Source organism: Desmodus rotundus, chromosome 4 (assembly GCF_022682495.2).
Source record: "Desmodus rotundus isolate HL8 chromosome 4, HLdesRot8A.1, whole genome shotgun sequence".
Lineage (NCBI taxonomy): Eukaryota > Metazoa > Chordata > Mammalia > Chiroptera > Phyllostomidae > Desmodus > Desmodus rotundus.
In genome coordinates, this window is record NC_071390.1 from 131,059,356 (window position 1) to 131,077,573 (window position 18,218).

At 42.1% G+C, this 18,218-nt stretch overlaps 1 protein-coding gene across 5 annotated transcripts in view; it reads left to right on the forward strand.

Moving 5' to 3' along the window:
• SEPTIN11 (septin 11) overlaps positions 1-18,218 on the forward strand; it is a 105,947-nt gene that overhangs the window by 30,831 nt on the left and 56,898 nt on the right. Inside the window, exon 1 of one of the 5 annotated variants that reach the window (XM_045184971.3) lies at positions 10,920-10,938. The exons of the other annotated variants lie outside the window; for them this stretch is intronic. The gene's annotated coding sequence lies outside the window, so the exon portion shown is untranslated. Of the gene's footprint in view, positions 1-10,919; positions 10,939-18,218 lie in introns of those variants that run through there. 5 annotated transcript variants of the gene reach the window in all.

Below are 18,218 nucleotides of genomic sequence, written 5' to 3' on the forward strand. Positions count from 1 at the left end.
AATAAATCTAATACCCATTTAATACCATACAGTTATTACAATATTATTGTGTACTTTATATCCCCACCCAATCCAATGTTATGTCATCTATTTCCCTTTCTCTCTAACCTCCTGTTCCCTCCCCACCTCTGCCTCTCAAGCTGGTGAGTTGGGGGAAGTAGGGGAATGGCACCAGGGAGAGGTCCTCAGGGGTCTTCACGTGTATTTGTCATTAAAAAAAAAAAGACTTGAGGTATAGTATATGGATGGTAAAAGTTGTGGTTTGACTACAGATAATGGGTATAGAGATGAGTGAGTGATAGTCTCTGTGCTCGAAATCGTTCATTGCCAACATCCTCACGATCAAAGGCCAATCTTGGGCCCAGAGGTGGGGCAGTCACTGTGCCAGGCCTGCTTCCTGTGCTCGCATTGAACTTTGGGTTCATGGATAATTTAAACATTTAAACAGTACCCATGTGCAGTGTTTATCACTGAGCTTTACTGAATGCCAGCAGTGCTATTGAGTCATAGGAATTGTAGAAGGTGGAAGCAGGTTGAGGATCCATTTGAGCCCAGTCTCCTTGGAACACTTATTTCCAGAGAGTAGTTGCTGATTTGAGCACACGTTGTGTGACCGGGGCCGTCTGTCACAGCACACTTGCCTGACTGACTGGCTGGCTGAGCTAAAACTGGCAGCACTGAGTCACTCCTACCTAGTTTTTAACACGGCATATTCTTCTAGCCATTTTCAGAGGAGAGATGTTATTTCTAAGTCTACTTGAGGTATTGAAGATTACTTGTGTTGGAGAGAACTGCTTTGTAATTAACTGGTATAAAGAAGTCATTTATGAAATGATATCTTTTGGGCTGAGAATTTATGCATATTCCTGGTGGAGATTATTTGTTTTCTGCATTTCTGTTTATAAAAGAAACTCTTGTGGCAAGCACATTTTGGTCATGTGGATACATCGAAGGAAATAACGCCTGCATCAGTGATATTTAAAAGTGCACTTTTCCTTCACAACATAAAGCAAAATTGTTGCTGTGCTTTTGTAGTTGAATTTAAGAGCTAATAATGATTTTCTTCCTTATGATAGAGTACAGAATATGTATATTCTAAATTTGGAACTCTGTACTTAGAATCTCAGGTATTAAGGGGAATGAATTTGGGACGATCAAAGGATCTTGTATCATCAGAAATGCTCCGAGGCCTTGGCTCAGCTGTCCTGTTGATGGAAAAGATAATATGCTTTAGAAGAAGAGCTATTAAAAACTTCAGCAACCCTCCGAACAATGGCGGGCCTACAGTTGCAACAGGGTGCTGTTTATTTCCCATTGTTGTATCTTCTAGTGTCTTCCGTCTGTGTTTCCTCCGCCGTATGTTAACCATGGTCTTGGGAAAGAGGAAAGAGCTACGTCCCATCTTACCGTCTACAGTGCAGCTTACTTCTGTTTGCTTTGATTCCATGGCTCATGGAGATAGTGAATAGTCGGTTAACCCCCTATGTATTAATGTCACCACAACTCAAGATTTGTGCCATTTTTGCTAATAATACTCCTGGGAAATAAGCCTCCTTATCTCCAGTCGACAAGAGATATTTGAATCCATGGTAGGGCGAAGAATAAGATTTAGGAAGATGTTTTGTTAAACTAGTTGCTCTGTCCATTTCATGCAAGGTAGAGACAAGAAACTGTTAAGGCTTTTGAAATAACTATGACCTGATTAGGAAAATACAGCAACTATTTTCAGCAAAGAGGGCACAAAATTAGTATGAGTAGCGGTGTTTTTTAACAGTATTATGCTTATAGACTTGGAAAAGCTTTTATAATAGATCAAATTTAAATCTAGCAATCCCACATCTTGGAAAAGAAAATCAAAAATTTATGTCGTCTAGATTTCAATTAATGCAATTAGAATGCGTAACTTTGTTACAATTAGTAAAAGGCTTAACTTGATATAGCCATAATATTAATAAGAAATAAAAGTTTACCTTATGTAGTTCATGATCATGCCCTGGCTGGTGTGGCTCAGTGGATTGAACACTGGCCTGTGAACCAAAAAGTCATCAGTTCGATTCCCAGTCAGGGCACATGCCTGGGTTGTGGGCCAGGTCCCTGGTTGGGGGCATGTGAGAGGCAACCACACATCGATGTTTCTCTCCCTCTCTTTCTCTCTACCGTCCCCTCTAGAAATAAATAAATAAAACCGGAAGAAAAAAAAAGGTCATAATTAATGGTTTATCACACAGCTTTGGAAGGCCTCTTCCAGTTTGGTTCTGGATTGAATTATTTGTGGAATGGTAAGATAGTAAGGGAGAGAAATACAGAAACCATCTGTGACCAGGGTGAGCATCATCTGACTTGTCTATTTGAGGGAGAAAAGTATCAAAACAGCCAATGCTCAGATCTTCAAACTGCTGTGAGTGCGCAAAAATGAGGACCTTAGTGGTGCCATGGTTTTCCACTTTTCAAGAGAAGATGGACATTTAGAGTTTCAAGTGATATTTTCCCATCTGAAAATGTTGGCAACCAGATCAAATATTTTTAAAATACTGTGTGGGCCACATAAACATGTTTGTGGGCTGAGACTGCCAATTTGCAATCTGATTTCCACTGGAAATAATTCATTTATTTTTCTTGTATTTGAATAAAGAAGCCATTAAAGGTTTGGTGTGTTGGGGGGTTTTTTGGCATCCCTTTTAGAATGTTTTAACATTTGAACACGTAAAGCGCCTTTTATAAAGGAGAATGTGCTTGTTTTTAAAACAGAAGTGAACAGTTGCGTGAACTCTGAGATGAGAATATATAGATTGTATGAGGGTACCATTAAAACTATTTAATTGTTGCCTTCACAGGATATCTGCAAACAGGTTTGAACAGTAAGATCAAAGTGGGAGAAGAAGAACCAAAGTTGAGGGTTGTCTGATTACATAGGACCCAAAGCAGAGAGGGTGGAGGGATTCTTGAGCATGTGCTAGCCATGCCAGTGCCCCCTCTGCAAAAGCATGTGCTGTATATAGTGAAGGGAGTTAGATTTTTTTCTTTTTGGTTGAGGTCCAGTGACAGTTAATGGCTGTTCCTTACTGGCTGTGAAATTATTTATGAGCTGGCAGGAGAATGATGTAAAATGCAAGTCGATATAGGTAGAATATGGTCTGTTACCCAAATTCCAATAAATTGTTAGTGCTAGAGCCAGGAGGGACTTTTTAGAGGTCATCTGATCCAGGGCCTTTCTTTGAAATGAGGAAATTGAGGCCTGGGGAGTTCAGCTGAGGCTTGAATTTCTCATTAACCTCTCCCTGTCCAGCAGGGACCCAGCATTCTCCCTTTGCCCCCCTCTCTTCACGCCTGTAGAAAAATGTATTTTCCAGGAAAATTTTGTGACAATTAAAGAGTCTTGGAAAAACAAAAGAACAGATATATAGTAAACAGAATATTTAGAAAACACCTTCCTAGAAGGTTGATTTAGCTTTGCTTTAATTGTTAGAACACTTTATTGAAAAAGCTTGTTTTTGTATGAATTTTGATACCCTAACTTCCAAAAGCCTACTCTTTTAAAAAAATTATTGTTTTTTATTGAATTCATTGGGGGTGGCATTGATTCAAAAGCCTAATATTCATGATGTTTTTAAGTCACAAATGATCCAGCTAGATCATCAGAAAAAAATGTGGTGAAGTTACCTTTAGTTCTGCAGTATTTCCTGCCAGTAGGTTGAACCACATAAGTAGTTGACCTTAGTTGTTTCTGAACTACAAAAATGGTAGTTTCATATGATTCAAGATAGTAGCTTGAGCAAATGCTTAGTGAGAAGTATTGGGGTATCTTTCTATTCTTGTTTTTCTCTTTTTTAAAAATATATTTATTGATTATGCTATTACAGTTGTCCCATTTCCCCCCCCTCACTCCACTCCATTCTGCCTACCCCCTCCCTCCCACATTCCCCCCCTATAGATCATGTCCATGGGTCATACTTATAAGTTCTTTGGCTTCTACATTTCCTACACTATTCTTACCCTCCCCCTGTCTATTTTCCACCTATCATCTATGCTACTTATTCTCCGTACCTTTCCCCCCCTCTCCCCCTCCCACTCCCCTATTGACAACCCTCCATGTGATCTGCATCTCTATGGTTCTGTTCCTGTTCTAGTTGTTTGCTTAGTTTGCTCTTGTTTTTGTTTTAGGTGTGGTCATTAATAACTGTGATTTTGCTGTCATTTTTACTGTTCCTATTTTTTATCTTCTTTTTCTTAGGTAACTCCCTTTAACATTTCATAGAATAAGGGCTTGGTGATGAAGAACTTCTTTAACTTGACCTTATCTGAGAAGCACTTTATCTGCCCTTCCATTCTAAATGATAGCTTTGCTGGATACAGTAATCTTGGATGTAGGTCCTTGCCTTTCATGACTTGGAATACTTCTTGCCAGCCTCTTCTTGCCTGTAAGGTCTCTTTGGAGAAATCAGCTGACAGTCTTATGGGAAGACCTTTGTAGGTAACTGTCTCCTTTTCTCTTGCTGCTTCTAAGATTCTCTCCTTCTGTTTCATCTTGGCTAATGTAATTATGATGTGCCTTGGTATGTTTCTCCTTGGGTCCAGCTTCTTTGGGACTCTCTGAGCTTCCTGGACTTCCTGGAAGTCTATTTCCTTTGCCAGGTTAGGGAAGTTCTCCTTCATTATTTGTTCAAATAAGTTTTCAGTTTTTTGTTCTTCCTCTTCTCCTTCTGGCACCCCTATAATTTGGATGTTGGAACATTTCAAGATGTCCTGGAGGTTCCTAAGCCTCTCCTCATTTTTCCGAATTCTTGTTTCTTCCTTCTTTTCTGGTTGGATGTTTCTTTCTTCCTTCTGGTCCACACCATTGATTTGAGTCCCAGTTTCCTTCGCCTCACTATTGGTTCCCTGTACATTTTCCTCTGTTTCTCTTAGCATAGGCTTCATTATTTCATCTAGTTTTCGAACAGATTCAACCAATTCTGTGAACTTCTTGATAACCAGTGTTTTGAACTGTGCATCTGATAGGTTGACTATCTCTTCCTTGCTTAGTTGTATTTTTTCTAGAGCTTTGAAGTGTTCTGTCATTTGGGCCATTTTTTTTTTTTTGTCTTGGCGCGTCTGTTACTTTAAGGGGCGGAGCCTTAGGTGTTCACCTGGGCCGGGTAATGCTGGTCACTGTGCTGTGACGCTGTACGTGGGGGAGGGGCCGAGAAGGAGCAATGGCGCCCTCTCCACTCCACCAGATTTCAACCTTTCACTCCGCTACCCACAATCAAACTGGGCCCCTCTGGTGCTGGTTCCCGAGTGGATGGGCTTGTGCACGCCCTAGGCCCCTGTGGGTCTCTCCCAATGACCTCTCCTGTGAGGCTGGGAGTCTCTCCTGCTGCTGCCCCAATCCCCACATGCGTTTTCAATCAGAGGTTTGAGGCTTTATTTCCCTGCGCTGGAGCCCTGGGTTGAGTGGTCTGCTTCTTTCCCCGCCGTTTGTCCGGTTTATCTGTGCGCGAATGTGGGGCCGCAGGGTGGTACCCGCCGCTCTGCCTGCCCCGTTCTCTGCCACTCTGAGTCTGGCCCTCTCGGTTTATCTGTGCGCGAATGTGGGGCCGCAGGGTCTGCTAGTGCTCGGACTGCCTGCTCAATTCGTCCCACACTCCACCAGTCTCAGTCCTGCCACGGCCACGCGAGTCCTCTCCGCCCCAGTGCCCATCTCCGCCCCTCCTACCGGTCTGGATAAATGTTTTTTATTTCCTTGGTGTTGGACTTCCTTGCCGTTTGATTTTTCTGTCAGTTCTGGTTGTGCGAGGAGGCGCAGTGTGTCTACCTACGCCGCCATCTTGGTTTTCCTCTTTCTATTCTTTGAAAGCCATGCTTGGCATTTTGCATGGCCATTGGTCATTCAGCCCTTCTCAGTTTCTCCTGCGCAGACACTGTTGTATGTTGGAGCATTTTTACTGGGAAATGTGGAATCGAAAGCCCCACGTGCACACGTGGAACAGTCCTTCCACATGTTATGTTTGGCTCGAAAAGCCTCCCTTGCCTTGAAGAAAACACTACCTGGCTAGAGTCAGATGCTGGATTGGTTTCTAATTTTTCAGGCCAACAGAAGCAAGTTAGAATGGAAGTCTTGGGCAATGCACAATACTTTAATATGCAGTTATATTAATATTACACCTCTTATTGAGTATCTAAGACTCATAAAAACATTGCCTTGTTATTGTAATTGAATCCTAACTCTGAGTTGGCAGTGGTGACTGTGGGGAGGGAGCAGGGAGTTGCGGGTGGACCCACAGAAAGCAGTGTTGTAAACTTTAGACCTTTTCTTCTGCTAATTTTCTAAACTGAATCTACTGAATATTGGCCTTGTCAAACCAGCTTCTGTAGACGTGCCATTTTCATATTTTGGAGATTAAAATATAAGTTTAAAATAAAAGACATTTGAGCTTAATTTTGATAGGGAAAAAATTACTTGAGAAATGTTATGACTTCTGAATCATATTGCAAACCCGTAACCAAATCAAATAAATCTTTTTATTTTAAGCATCAAGGGAACTCTTATAATAAAAGTATGCATGCTCATTTTTCTTAAGAAATTAGAAAAAAAATCCACCCAAAATCCAGTCCATAGGAGAAAGCCAGACTCTCCCAACTACACGGTTCATAAAGACCAGAGCTGAATAAATAGAACTAAGAAGCCGCCACAAACAGCAACTTGGCAATGAGATTGTTCTGTACTACTTGGAACCAGAAGGTTAGTTAGGAATTCTGACATTTCAGACCCCTTTTGACTATTAGTTTAAAATTCAAGTGCTTACTCTAGCTCTTAAGAACCACTTCATATTTGTTTACAACCTGTACAACTCAAGGGCTCCGTTATTAGGATAGAAGATTTTCTAAACAAAGAAGGTATTGGAGAGGCTGAATCTGTTCCCTCTTAATTTATTTCTGCAAGAAGGCCCTTCCATACCTGGTGCCCTTCAGGATAAAAGCTCACCTCCCCAGGGTGGTGTGAACGCCCTTCCATGACTTGCCGCCTTTCTCTCAATGATGCCCTTTACTGCTGTAGGGCTGTGTGTGCGTGCCCTTCTTTCTCACTCCCGTCTTTGCATCATGAAACACTTTTCTCGGGGCCTCTTCTTGCTCCCTGCACCCACTCACTCATCCCTCAAGACTCTCCAGGCCTCTAGCCTACCCCTCACCAAGGCAGTGAGGAGGACTAGTTTTCTGAATTCCCATTTATCTTAGTCTCCTGTAATAAGTGGATATCTTGTGCCATGATAGTTTTCATGCCTTACTCATTTTTGTATCTTAAATTCAGCAAAGAATTGTTCCTGGCCCAAAGGAGCTCCTCAATAAGTTCTTCAAAAAATAGTCATGCAGTCATAGGCCCATGTTTCTGCCTATGTAGAGAGAATTAACCAGTAAAAATTACATCCTCAAAGGAATTCTCAGTTATTATTATTTAATGGTTGAACACACAACAGAGGGAACTCTGGAGGGCTGAAAAGTGACCACAAATACAATGGGCTGAAGATTTTAATTTTGTTTTTAAAAATTATTTTATTGATTTTAGAGACAGTGAGGGGAGGAAGAGAGATTGGGTGGGGAGGGAGAGAAAAAAAAAACACATCAATTTGTTGTTCTACTACTTTATGCATTCATTGCTTGATTCTTGTATGTACCCTGACCGGGGATCAAACCTGCAACCTTGGCATATGGAGGCAATGCTCTAACCAACTGAGCTACCCATCCAGGACCTGAAGACTTTAATTTTAATTTCACCTATTTCTCGTCTCAGACTATATCCACTGGAGTTGCCAGGGCATAATATAACCCGCTCCCGTTCGTCAGAAATACTGCAGAGTGCCTGGGGAAAGCAGCCTCAGTAAATGTCATAGGAAGGTGTTGTTTTTGATGCTGTCTGTATTCAGGCTCTTACCCTTGCTTATTCTTCCTATTTATTGAAATTATGTGTTTTGCAGTGACTCTTGAAACTATTCTGTGTGAAAATTAATGGGCTGCTTTCAGTATTTTCATTTTCACTACTTATTACTTTCCAGAGAGCTGCCAACATGTTTGCTGAAAGTTCTAGAAATAATAGTGTGAGACGTGGTTATTCAAAGATGTCTGCATCTTGTAGAAGTGAAGATCTAAGATTCAGGGGAAGACAAAGAATTTACATTTTAGAAGTTTATATATGATATCTATATGTATATCTTATATGAACATAGTTAAGTGACCAGCAGAACTGACATGGAATTGATAGAGAAAAATATTTTAAATACTTTCTATTATGAAATTGGCAATGTGTTATGTTGGCAAGACTACACCAGGTGCTTTCTATAATCTGAGCTGAAACTGTAACAAACCTATGATAATAGATGCTACCCTCACGTTACAATTAAAAATGAGTAGACTGAGAAGAAACCTGCCCCACTCAGCTCAAAAGTGGCAGAGTTGAAGTTTTTACTCCTGACTGACTTGTAGCCAGTGCTGTAATACAATTCACACTGTTTTATATTTTGTGTTAATGAGAGAGATTTTTTCAAGCCTATCACTTAAAATATTGGTATTTAAATACTGAATTTAAAAATGGAACTCTGGGTTTCATGAGGACCTGTCTGAGATGTATGTTGGTGAAAGGCCCACATACTAATTATTGTTAAAATTTATTTTAAACTAATTATTTTTAAACTAATTATTTTTAAAATTTAAATCATTGCATTCTTGTTGTGGAACAGAATGTTATAGTGGGTGTTTTAGCTAAATACTAATTAATTATGATCTTTGAATCTTGTCTGGGTGTAGTACAACACTTATAAATATGCCAAGACTTTTATGAGCTTTTTAGAAGGGTAGTATTTGCTTAGGAAATTGGGGAAAACTACCTTAAAATAGACACAACTTGGGGGCTATTCAGCGATACACTGCACATCTTTTTTTTTTTTTTAATTCAGAATGTGTTTATTGGTATGGTTCCCCACTCGTTTCGATTCGGGGTGCTTTTGGTGCTGCTTCCTTCTGAAAGAGTACCCTTCTGGAAGCCTCGCTGTTCCTCCTGTGTGCTGACGGGCAGGACGGTGGAGCAGCCAACACAGAGCACCACTTTGTGCAGAGGTGGTGGTGATCCTCTAGCATCCTGGGCATTTCCCCTCCATGAAGTAGGAATTGGGGCTCTGCTCTGGGTACTTCTTCTTGTATTTCCTCTGCTTCTCTTCTAGAGAGGGATGGAGGAGATCCTTGGTGACTGGCATGTTGTCGTGAGGTCATCATTGATCAGAATGAGCCCGTGAGGGTCTGGGTATAAAATGTCAAGTGGTTGTCACCGTGAGTTTTTCTGTCCAGCTTCACCTGACCCTTTAAAAAATAGGCCTTTATAGGCTCAGTGGATTGAGCACCAGCCCATGAACCAAAGCGTCGCTGGTTGGATTCCCATTCAGGGCACACGCCTGGGTTGTGGGCCAAGTTCCTGGTCGGGGGTGTGCGAGATGTACAATCTCTGTCACACACTGATGTTTCTCTGCCTTTCTCCTTCTCTTCCCTCCTCTGTAAAAGTAAATACATAAAATCTTTTTTAAAAATAGGCCTTTTAAAATATAGAAGGGAAAATTACTTTTCAAAGTAATTCTGAAGTACAAATGGCTCCCCAAGATTCCGCAACCTCTACATGGTTAAGCCATCCAACTTACTATGATTATAATGAGACTGGACATCTTTTCATATGGTTATTGGCCATTTGTATTTATTTCTCTGTGAACAGCCTATTCATATCCCCACTTTCCCTTCCTCTACCCCCAATTGCACTATTTCTACCTTGTGTGCAAATAATTTTCACCCATTCTGCCGTGTAGCTTTACTTCTGTTTTTGGCATCTCCTTATGGAGGAGTTTTAAATGTGCCACCTTCTTTTTGGTTTGTGTTTCGGTGTCTTTTTTAAAAACCAGTTCACTCTTCACCGAAGGTCACTGAATCGTTTTACAAGTGTTTTTGTCTTTTGCTCAGTGATTTAGTGGAAACAAGAATGTAGCAACTGTTAAGTAGCAGAGCCCATTTTTCCTGTGGGAGGAGGTGTCCTGACTAATAAATTTTGAAACAACTCAGTGGAGACAGAAAGAGAAGAGCTTGGAATCCAGGGCATGAAAAGGAACAGAGCTCAAAAGTCCTGTCCTTCAGAGAGGCACAGGCTTTTGATGCTTCGTGATCTGAAGAAACGTTTATAAGATAATTGACACCTAACTTGTAATTAGCATTTGAGTACATGCTGTGCTAGATGGAAGATAAACAAGGGAGCCCTTGAATTAGCAATAGGGTGTTTAACAGAGTTAGAAGTTTATTGTTTGGGGCGAGAGATCTCATTTTAGCTCATTTCAGTTGGGTATCTCCAGGCTCATAAATCAAAGTAATGTTCTCTTATTGATAATAAGTAATATTGACCATTCCACAGCAGGTACTGTGCCTAAGTGCTTTATATGCATTATTTTGTCAATAAATTTATGAGTCGGTGCTCTTATTATAACATTTTACAGATAAGAAAATAGGCCCAAGAAGGTTAAATTACTTGCCCCAAGTCACTCAGCTGGTAAGGAAATGGTACCAGGATTGGAATTCAGTTCTTTCTGAATGTGATTGTTCCACGTTTTTGAAAATAAAACGTATTTGTGACGTGTGACGATAGTGAGCCACGATGAGTCCTTGAAGTCGATGATTGTGCCCTGTAGGCTTTAAGCCCGGCTCTGTGAAGGCTCCGAGGGCATGCCCTGGGTCAGTTGCTCCTCATGGAAGTGAGAAATTTTTACAAGATTTTACATTTGAAACCCTTAAAAAAAATAAAAAATCAAACCCCTTCCCTCCGGGGGTCCTTGCTTCACCCTGGCTTTGCTTCCTTCTGCCAGGGTGAAGAATGGGTCTGCCTGTCCTTCCGAGCTCTGGCCTTGCTCTCCAGCAGCCCTTCCCTCAGGCAGGACACAGGTAACCTGCATGCTGCTGTGGTGCCAGGGGGTCGGCTGGACTTTGTCAGCGTGTGTACAGGAGACACGTGTGTGAGGTGGCCGCACAGAGCAGACGTGAGGGGAGTGGCCTGCTTGCTGAGGCTCAGCATGATCATCACCCTAGGGCTTCTTCATCAGCAGTGCCCTCCCCAGGTTGTTCGTTTATCAGGGCGTCCCAAATGTAACCTTCCACTTTAGTGAACACGTGGCATGTACCAGGCCGACAGCACCGAAACTAAAATTCGTTTACATGGGAGAAACGATGAGGTGAATCACTGATACAATTTCAGTATTAAAGTGGGTTTAAAAACCCAGGTTTTGCTACTTCCTGCCTCTGAGACCTTGGGCAAGTTTATAACTCTGTGACTTAATTTCTACATCTGTAAAATGAGGATAATAATACCTATCTTCCCAGGTTGTGAGCACGTAAACTTTAATGCAAGTAAAACAATTAAGATAGTGCCTGGCACATAAGAAAAACCTTATGAATGTTAGCTAGTTTTATAGATTTAAAGCAATAGCTGCTCGTTGCACACTGGTGGCCCTGGTACTATTTCAGGGTACTTCATGGACATCTTTACATTCTTATCTCTGACAATATTGGGGAGTTGATATTACTTACCTGCCCTTGTAGCTAAAGGTACTTCTGTGGTCTGCAGAGAAGCAGGGTTTCTTTGAGCCCCAGGAATACTGCTCCTGGCTGTTGGTCTGTCCTTTTCCACCATGGCCACCTTCCTCTGATCATTCAGATGTAGTTCCCTCATTTAAATCTAAAGAATTGGGTTCTTGCCCTTTTAGTGCTTATGGTGTTCGTAAGTTCTGCTCATAGCATTTGAAATCTGTACTGAAACATCCTGGGTGTCATGTGCTGACTCCTTCTACTTCTGCAGGCTGCCCTCTTCCTCTTTACAGTGACCCTTAGCTACTTGTTGACTGTTTACAGCTCAGTAACCCATGGGAACACTTATTTTCTGTGCCAGATGCTATGGAGGCAAGTCAGCACCGCTCGAGGTTTCTGTTGCTTGGGGCTTTCATGGATTGTCGAGAAGGAAGGACTTTTAAAGCAATCATCTCATTCAGCTCTTTCATTTTACAGAGAAGGAAGCTGAGACCCAGGAGAGTAAGTGACCTGCTTATGTCCCACAAACTCAGAACTGGAGGCAGATCCCCTAACTTTTTTATTTTTGAGATTTGATTTATTGATTTTTAGAGAGAGGGAAAGGGAGGAAGAAAGAGAAGAGAAATATCAATCTGCTATCTTTCACATGTGCCCCTACCTGGACCAAACCCACAACTGGGGCATGTGCCCTGACCAGGAATCGAACCAGCAACCGTTCACTTTGTGGGTTGATGCCCAACCAACTAAGCTACACTGGTCAGGGCTCCCCGAGCTTTTGTTGATACTACAAACCCAAGGGTAATACAACTGAGGCGTTCCAGATAGGCAGTTTGAAAACCCAAACCCCCTTCCCATCCCTGATCTCGTGTCTGAGGACCATGGTCACTGACTACCTGGTGGTGATGGAAACCCTGACAGTTTTGGAGCTGGGCTGCCAATGGAGGGAATCAAAATTAACTTGCGTCCTTAGTGCACTTGGATATTTATGGTGAGGCCCCTTTTGTGAACAAGGAGAGCCCTTCTAAAGCCCATGGAACACGGCACAGGTTGCTTCTGTGTGCCCACCTCCAGCCTGTGGATGAAAGAATAACCAACACCCTGCAGACAACGCAGAACATCATTGGAACACCCCCTGTGCTGGCACCAAGTGTTCCTGAGACAGCGTCCTTTGGGGATGTTTTTGGTTAGTTGTTAGACTTTATACCTAAACAAAGTACTTAGCTATTCCCGTGGATTCTGTTGTCACTTCAATCTCCACTTCCATCATCATCATCATCATCATCATCATCATTATTTTAAGTTTAAAAATATTTACCATTAATTCCTTAAGAATAATCTCATTCCATGTTAGCATAAATAAGTTTTATGAAATATAAAAAAATAATTTAATGTTTCAAAACAAAACGTTACTGAGATATGCATTGTTTTACAATTTTGTGAATCTTTTTTATGTCTGACTTAATAGAAGACAGCTGGGTCTTCAGACCTGCTTCTCATTCTCTCTGCTGCAATATGCTGTTTTGGTGGCAGTCCATGAAACAAATCCAGCCTCACAGACACGTGGTTGGAAGAGCTTCCTGGGGAGGTCCTAGGGAGCCCCGAGCACACTTCAACTACTCCTTTCAAGTAGCTCTCCTACCCTCTGTGTCCTTGCTCACTTCCCTCTAGAGAGGAGCATTGGGTTTCTGGATAGATGGCGTGGAGAAGGAAGTGGGCACTTCTCTTATTTTGAGGTTGGGACTGTGTGTGCTGAAGGTGGTATGTAAGGTAACTAATGATTTAATGAGAATTCAGGATAGTCTTTGCTCTGTTGGTAGGCATGAGGGAAAGGGATGCCACCAGGTAGGGTACTTTGGCACGTCAGAGCTTTTGATAGAGTTCTGTTTATTGGGCTGGATATTGGGTATATGGGTGTTTGTTCTTTTTTTTTTTTTTTTTTTTTTTAACAGGGTAAGGACGTGTTGTAGACACCCATAGTTTAAGAGCTCTGGTTTCTCATACTGGGGGGAACAGTGAATCTCTTCTTCCCCCTGCCCCCATCCAATCTTTTCTGCTTTTTTAATTTGGAGCTCTTGCAGCTTTCTAGGTCTAAAAAATACCTGTTTGGACACAGAAGTTTTGACTGTATCCATCACAGTCATTTCTCACTTCCTGTACTTGTGTAAACATAGAAGATAAGGCTTGTGATTCTCTCTCATTATTGTAACAGTGAACAAAATTGGAGACCCTCAAGTTCACATGTGAGGCTAGAATCATGAGATCTCTTGGTGCGGAACGGTCTGGTGACAGTGACTTCCCACCACTCTCAGCCTTCTGTGTCACAGTGATCCAGGCCCACAGGGGCAGCCTGGTTGTTTTTCTTTCTGCTAGATAATAGGCTGGTTTTGTGGTCCTAGAACTATACTAAGTAGTGCTTCTCAGACAGAGTAACCTGTTATTTGACTTGCATTTGGATCTATTCCCCTGTCTGTTTTGTCTTCCCATTTGGCTTGAATATTTTATACTTCTGTTTTGATGGCTGAATACTTCTAGTAAGGGTTCATTTGAAGCCCGATAGCCACTCTAATGTAGGCTCTGGCACCTCTTCTGCTCTTACCCCATTGTGGGGAGCAGAACCCCATAATTTAAGAACTAGAGATTGTTCACGTACCCTTTCTCCATAAGCCTTCTCCCCTCGTCTGTGTTACAGATGGTAAAACTGAAGCCCAGAGACATGGCCATGCCTGTCATTTAAAGCAGAAACAAGGCTGGAAGCCCTGGAGGATTTGTAGCTCTGGACTGTAATGGCTGAAGGAGCCTTGTGTATACGTGTGTGCGCTTATTTGCTTTAAGGTGGATTAGTCCAGCTACGCAATAATATGGAATGGAGAGAAGAGCACAGTATTCTAGAAAAGGAAAACATTTGGTGGGAGAGAAATCTAGACCATAAGAAAAAGCTCAAGAGAAAGCAATGACCAGTTTTTATCAGAGGAGGAGAAAATGGCATTAAATAATATGTGACTTTAAATTTATGAAAGTTTGACATTAGAATGACTTGCCATTTGTTGCACTTGCAGAAATGTTATTGCCTAAAGAGGTGATACCCAGGTATGTGGTCCACCTGGCTGAGGAAGCTAGCTGTTCGTAATTTCCTCATGGATTGTTAGAAAACAAGGAAAATAGGTATTTCGTGTTGGTGCCACCGTGCCTGATGGTTTGAACATTCGTCCCAAATTTCAAGCTGCAGAGAAGTGCATGTAAAGGAATGTGAGTACAATTAAAGTGCCTCCGGAGATAGGAGTCTAAGTAAATATTACATTGAGCGAAACTGCCAGCAAACGCCCTGCTCATGGTAGGCTTTAGCATCGTGAATGTTAGTTTCCCCAAGGATGAAAATATTACCAGCTTTAAAAGGTTTATTTTTTTAATGTCGTCTCAGAAAAAGTAGGTAATAGTGTTCTATCAGCAAATCAACAGATATTTATTTTTTCTCTAGTCTGAACTTAAATGTCTGGGTGATAAACCTCTTTGGCCTTCTCCTCTAAATAAGGTGCAAGAATGACTTTGGAGATGTTCTCTCATCCCAGAAGACTTTTTAGAATAATTAAGTTGGTCAAAATGGCTTGCTAGTTGTTTGCACATAGTAGTGGGTAGGAGTACAGAAAATATTTCTTCTTCTCTAACCCTTACTATCAAGTTTTGGGGTTTGTTTGAGGGGAGAGGATACAGCCATGTGTGGATTGGCTCCTCAGGGGTCCATGAGGAGCAGAAGAGGCAGCGATAGGAATTTCTGACGTGGTAGTCTTGTGGTTTTAAGCAGTCAGGACTACTAACTGCATCCTGTCTTTATCTCTGATGCCTTTTCTTTGCATCCTCTGTGAGCTTTGGTTGATTTTTCTCTGCAACTGGTTTTTATAGCTTTGTCAGAGTAAATAAGAAAGGATGCTTGCTAATCTTTGCTTTTTGCGTGAGTGAGAATAAGAGACTGCTATAGGCTGCTCAACTTTAATCTGTAATCTTTGGGTTAGACTTGTTCCTTCTGTGTGAGAAATACAAGAAAGCCACTGTAGCAGGCAGTGGTGGAAATGCATCTCTTCTCAGATTCTTCTTCCTCTTGCTTTCTGCACTCTCCACACCCCTTCATCCTCTCTCCTTTCCTCATGTGTTCCTGCATGGTGGCTGGGGCCTGCGTGCGTGGCAGAACTGCCTCTCCAGCTCTTTCTGATCTTGGGAGACGGTGACCCCTGTGGTGAAATGCACTTGCCTGATGACTAACACACCTATCATCCTGTGGTTCATAAAACGTTGACTAGAAGTAGCTTTTCCAGGCTCTCGGGCCATACCGATACAGTGGCAAGGGCTTTGAAGGCAGCCTGCCTGGCTTTGAACCACCACTTACTTGCTGTATGACCCTCAGCAGCTCAATTTCTGAGCTTCAGGTGCCTTGAACTATAAAATGGGGATAATAATAGCATATACCTTAGAGGTGATGGTGAGAGATAAGCGAGTTCAATGTAAAGTACCCAGGATGGTGCCTGGAATGAATCAGCACACACACAGTCATGTACAGCGAATGACAGGTGTGTTCTGAGAAATGCGTTGCTAGGGGGTTTTGTCATTGTGTGAACATCATAGGGTTCGTTTACACAAATCTAGATGGTATAGCCTACTACACACCTAGACTATATGGTATAGCCTAGTGCTCCGTAGGGGACAATAAGTAATTTTCCCTCTATCTTTCTGGGTTCTTGTTGAGATATCCCTGTAATAAAAGATTAACAGGAGAGAAACAAAAGTTTAATAACATGCATACAAGGGAGAGGCCCAGGAAAACCGAGGAATTCTTTAACATGGTTAAAGCCACCACCTTAAGTATCATCTTCAGCCGAAGACAGAAGACGGGGGAAGACTGCTCACTCTGAGCACTGAGCCTGTACTCACGCGCCCTAACGTGCAGCAGTGGTAAGGTTCAGAGTTAGATGAGGGAGACAGGGTTTGAGGAAGAGAGTGAAGAAATAAACTGGAGTCACTATAGTCAAGCTGCTAAATTACTAAAATCAAGTAGGTTGAGTATGGGGAAACAATCCTTTTAACTGGCTTGGGAATATAAATTTTCAAACTTTTCATTGCCTGGATGTATGTCAAACCTCCAGATAACCCTCTGATTACCCCCAGAAGGACTCTAGTGCTCAGACCACCTGGCTCCACCATCCTGACTGTCCGAGCTCCGGCTGATAACCATCCCGGACCAGCCCCAGAGCTAAGAATGCAGGACTTGATTATTCTCAAGAATGAAATTTTTACTGTAAGAACTCTCAACTTTTCTTCCTTCTTCAGAACACTCCTGGGCTTCTCCCTTGTGTTCCCCATGTGCAAACCCTAAGACCTTTGAATAAATCTTTATCAATTATTTCTAGCCAAAGCCTCCAGACTCTTTTTGAGTTCATTTGATAGTTTCCTGTCCTCAGGAAATTTACATTCTTCCAGGGGCCTAAGTGACAAGTGGCCCAAATACAGGGAACATTCATAAAATACAGAGCAATGGTGTTTAATTTTAGTAAACAGGGAAGGCTTAATGCAGAAGATGGCATTTTGCCCAGAATTTTAAGAATGAGTAGGATTTGACAGGTGAAGCGGAGGATGGAGGCATTCTCTGTGCAGAGGTGAGTGTGCTTTGAAGAGAATCTGTTTTCCAGTTTAAGGTGAGGGTGGTAATAGACTTGGAATCTGGCAGAACGGGTTTGAATGCTGGCTCTGCCATTTCCTTAAGCTTTAGTTTCTTCATCTGTAAAATGGAGCTAATAATATCCACATCACGGGGCTATGAGGATTAAATGGTAGGATTTTGTTTAAAGGTGTAGGTAAGGTGCTTGGCACAGAAGTGCCCAGTAAACTATTATTTCTGTGATGGGTGTAGTGGAAGGAGGCAAGTACTGAAACATTTGAAGGGCAGACCAAACCCTTCAACGGGGGGTCTTCAAAAGGCGGGTCTTGAAGTATCTTGTTCTTTTTTGCTAAACTGCAGTTAGCATGGTGGTTTTGCCGTGAGTGTTCAAGGATTGCTTTTTGGTTGATTGATCAAGGTAAATGTTCAACCCCTCTCTTTTTACTTCTCTGGCTAAAGAAGTGGCAGAGCCTGTTCCTTCTTTTCCCTGCTCTGAATATTTTAACCTTCATTATTCAGGTACCCCGGGCAACTTTGAATTGACACTTCTAAAAGGCACCAATTTACTTTGCACCGTGATCCCAGAGTATGAGGGGGAACATGAGGGCCATGTTCGTGTTGTACTGTCCATGCGGAGTGGAGCTTCGTGGATTTCACTGTCTGTACCGGGTATACCTGGTTTTCCAGTGATTGATTGTTCGTTGGGTGTTTCTGCAAGCGAGCAGCCAGATGACTTGTGGCTGTTGTAGTGTCTTCCAATTTATTAATATCTGGGCTAAAGTGTGTGTAGGAGGTCAGACCGAGCAGGAATCCCAAGGGATAGCTTGCCAAGCCTTATTTCTTTACATTGGTGGTTGCAATTGCCACATGGCCCCAAACCCACTCCTGGTAATAACCAACCTAAGTATGTGCAGTTGGTGCAGTTGTGGCCAGAGGGGTTTAACTCTGTGCAGACACGATTCCAGTAAGATATACATACGGCCTGGCCCTCTCTATG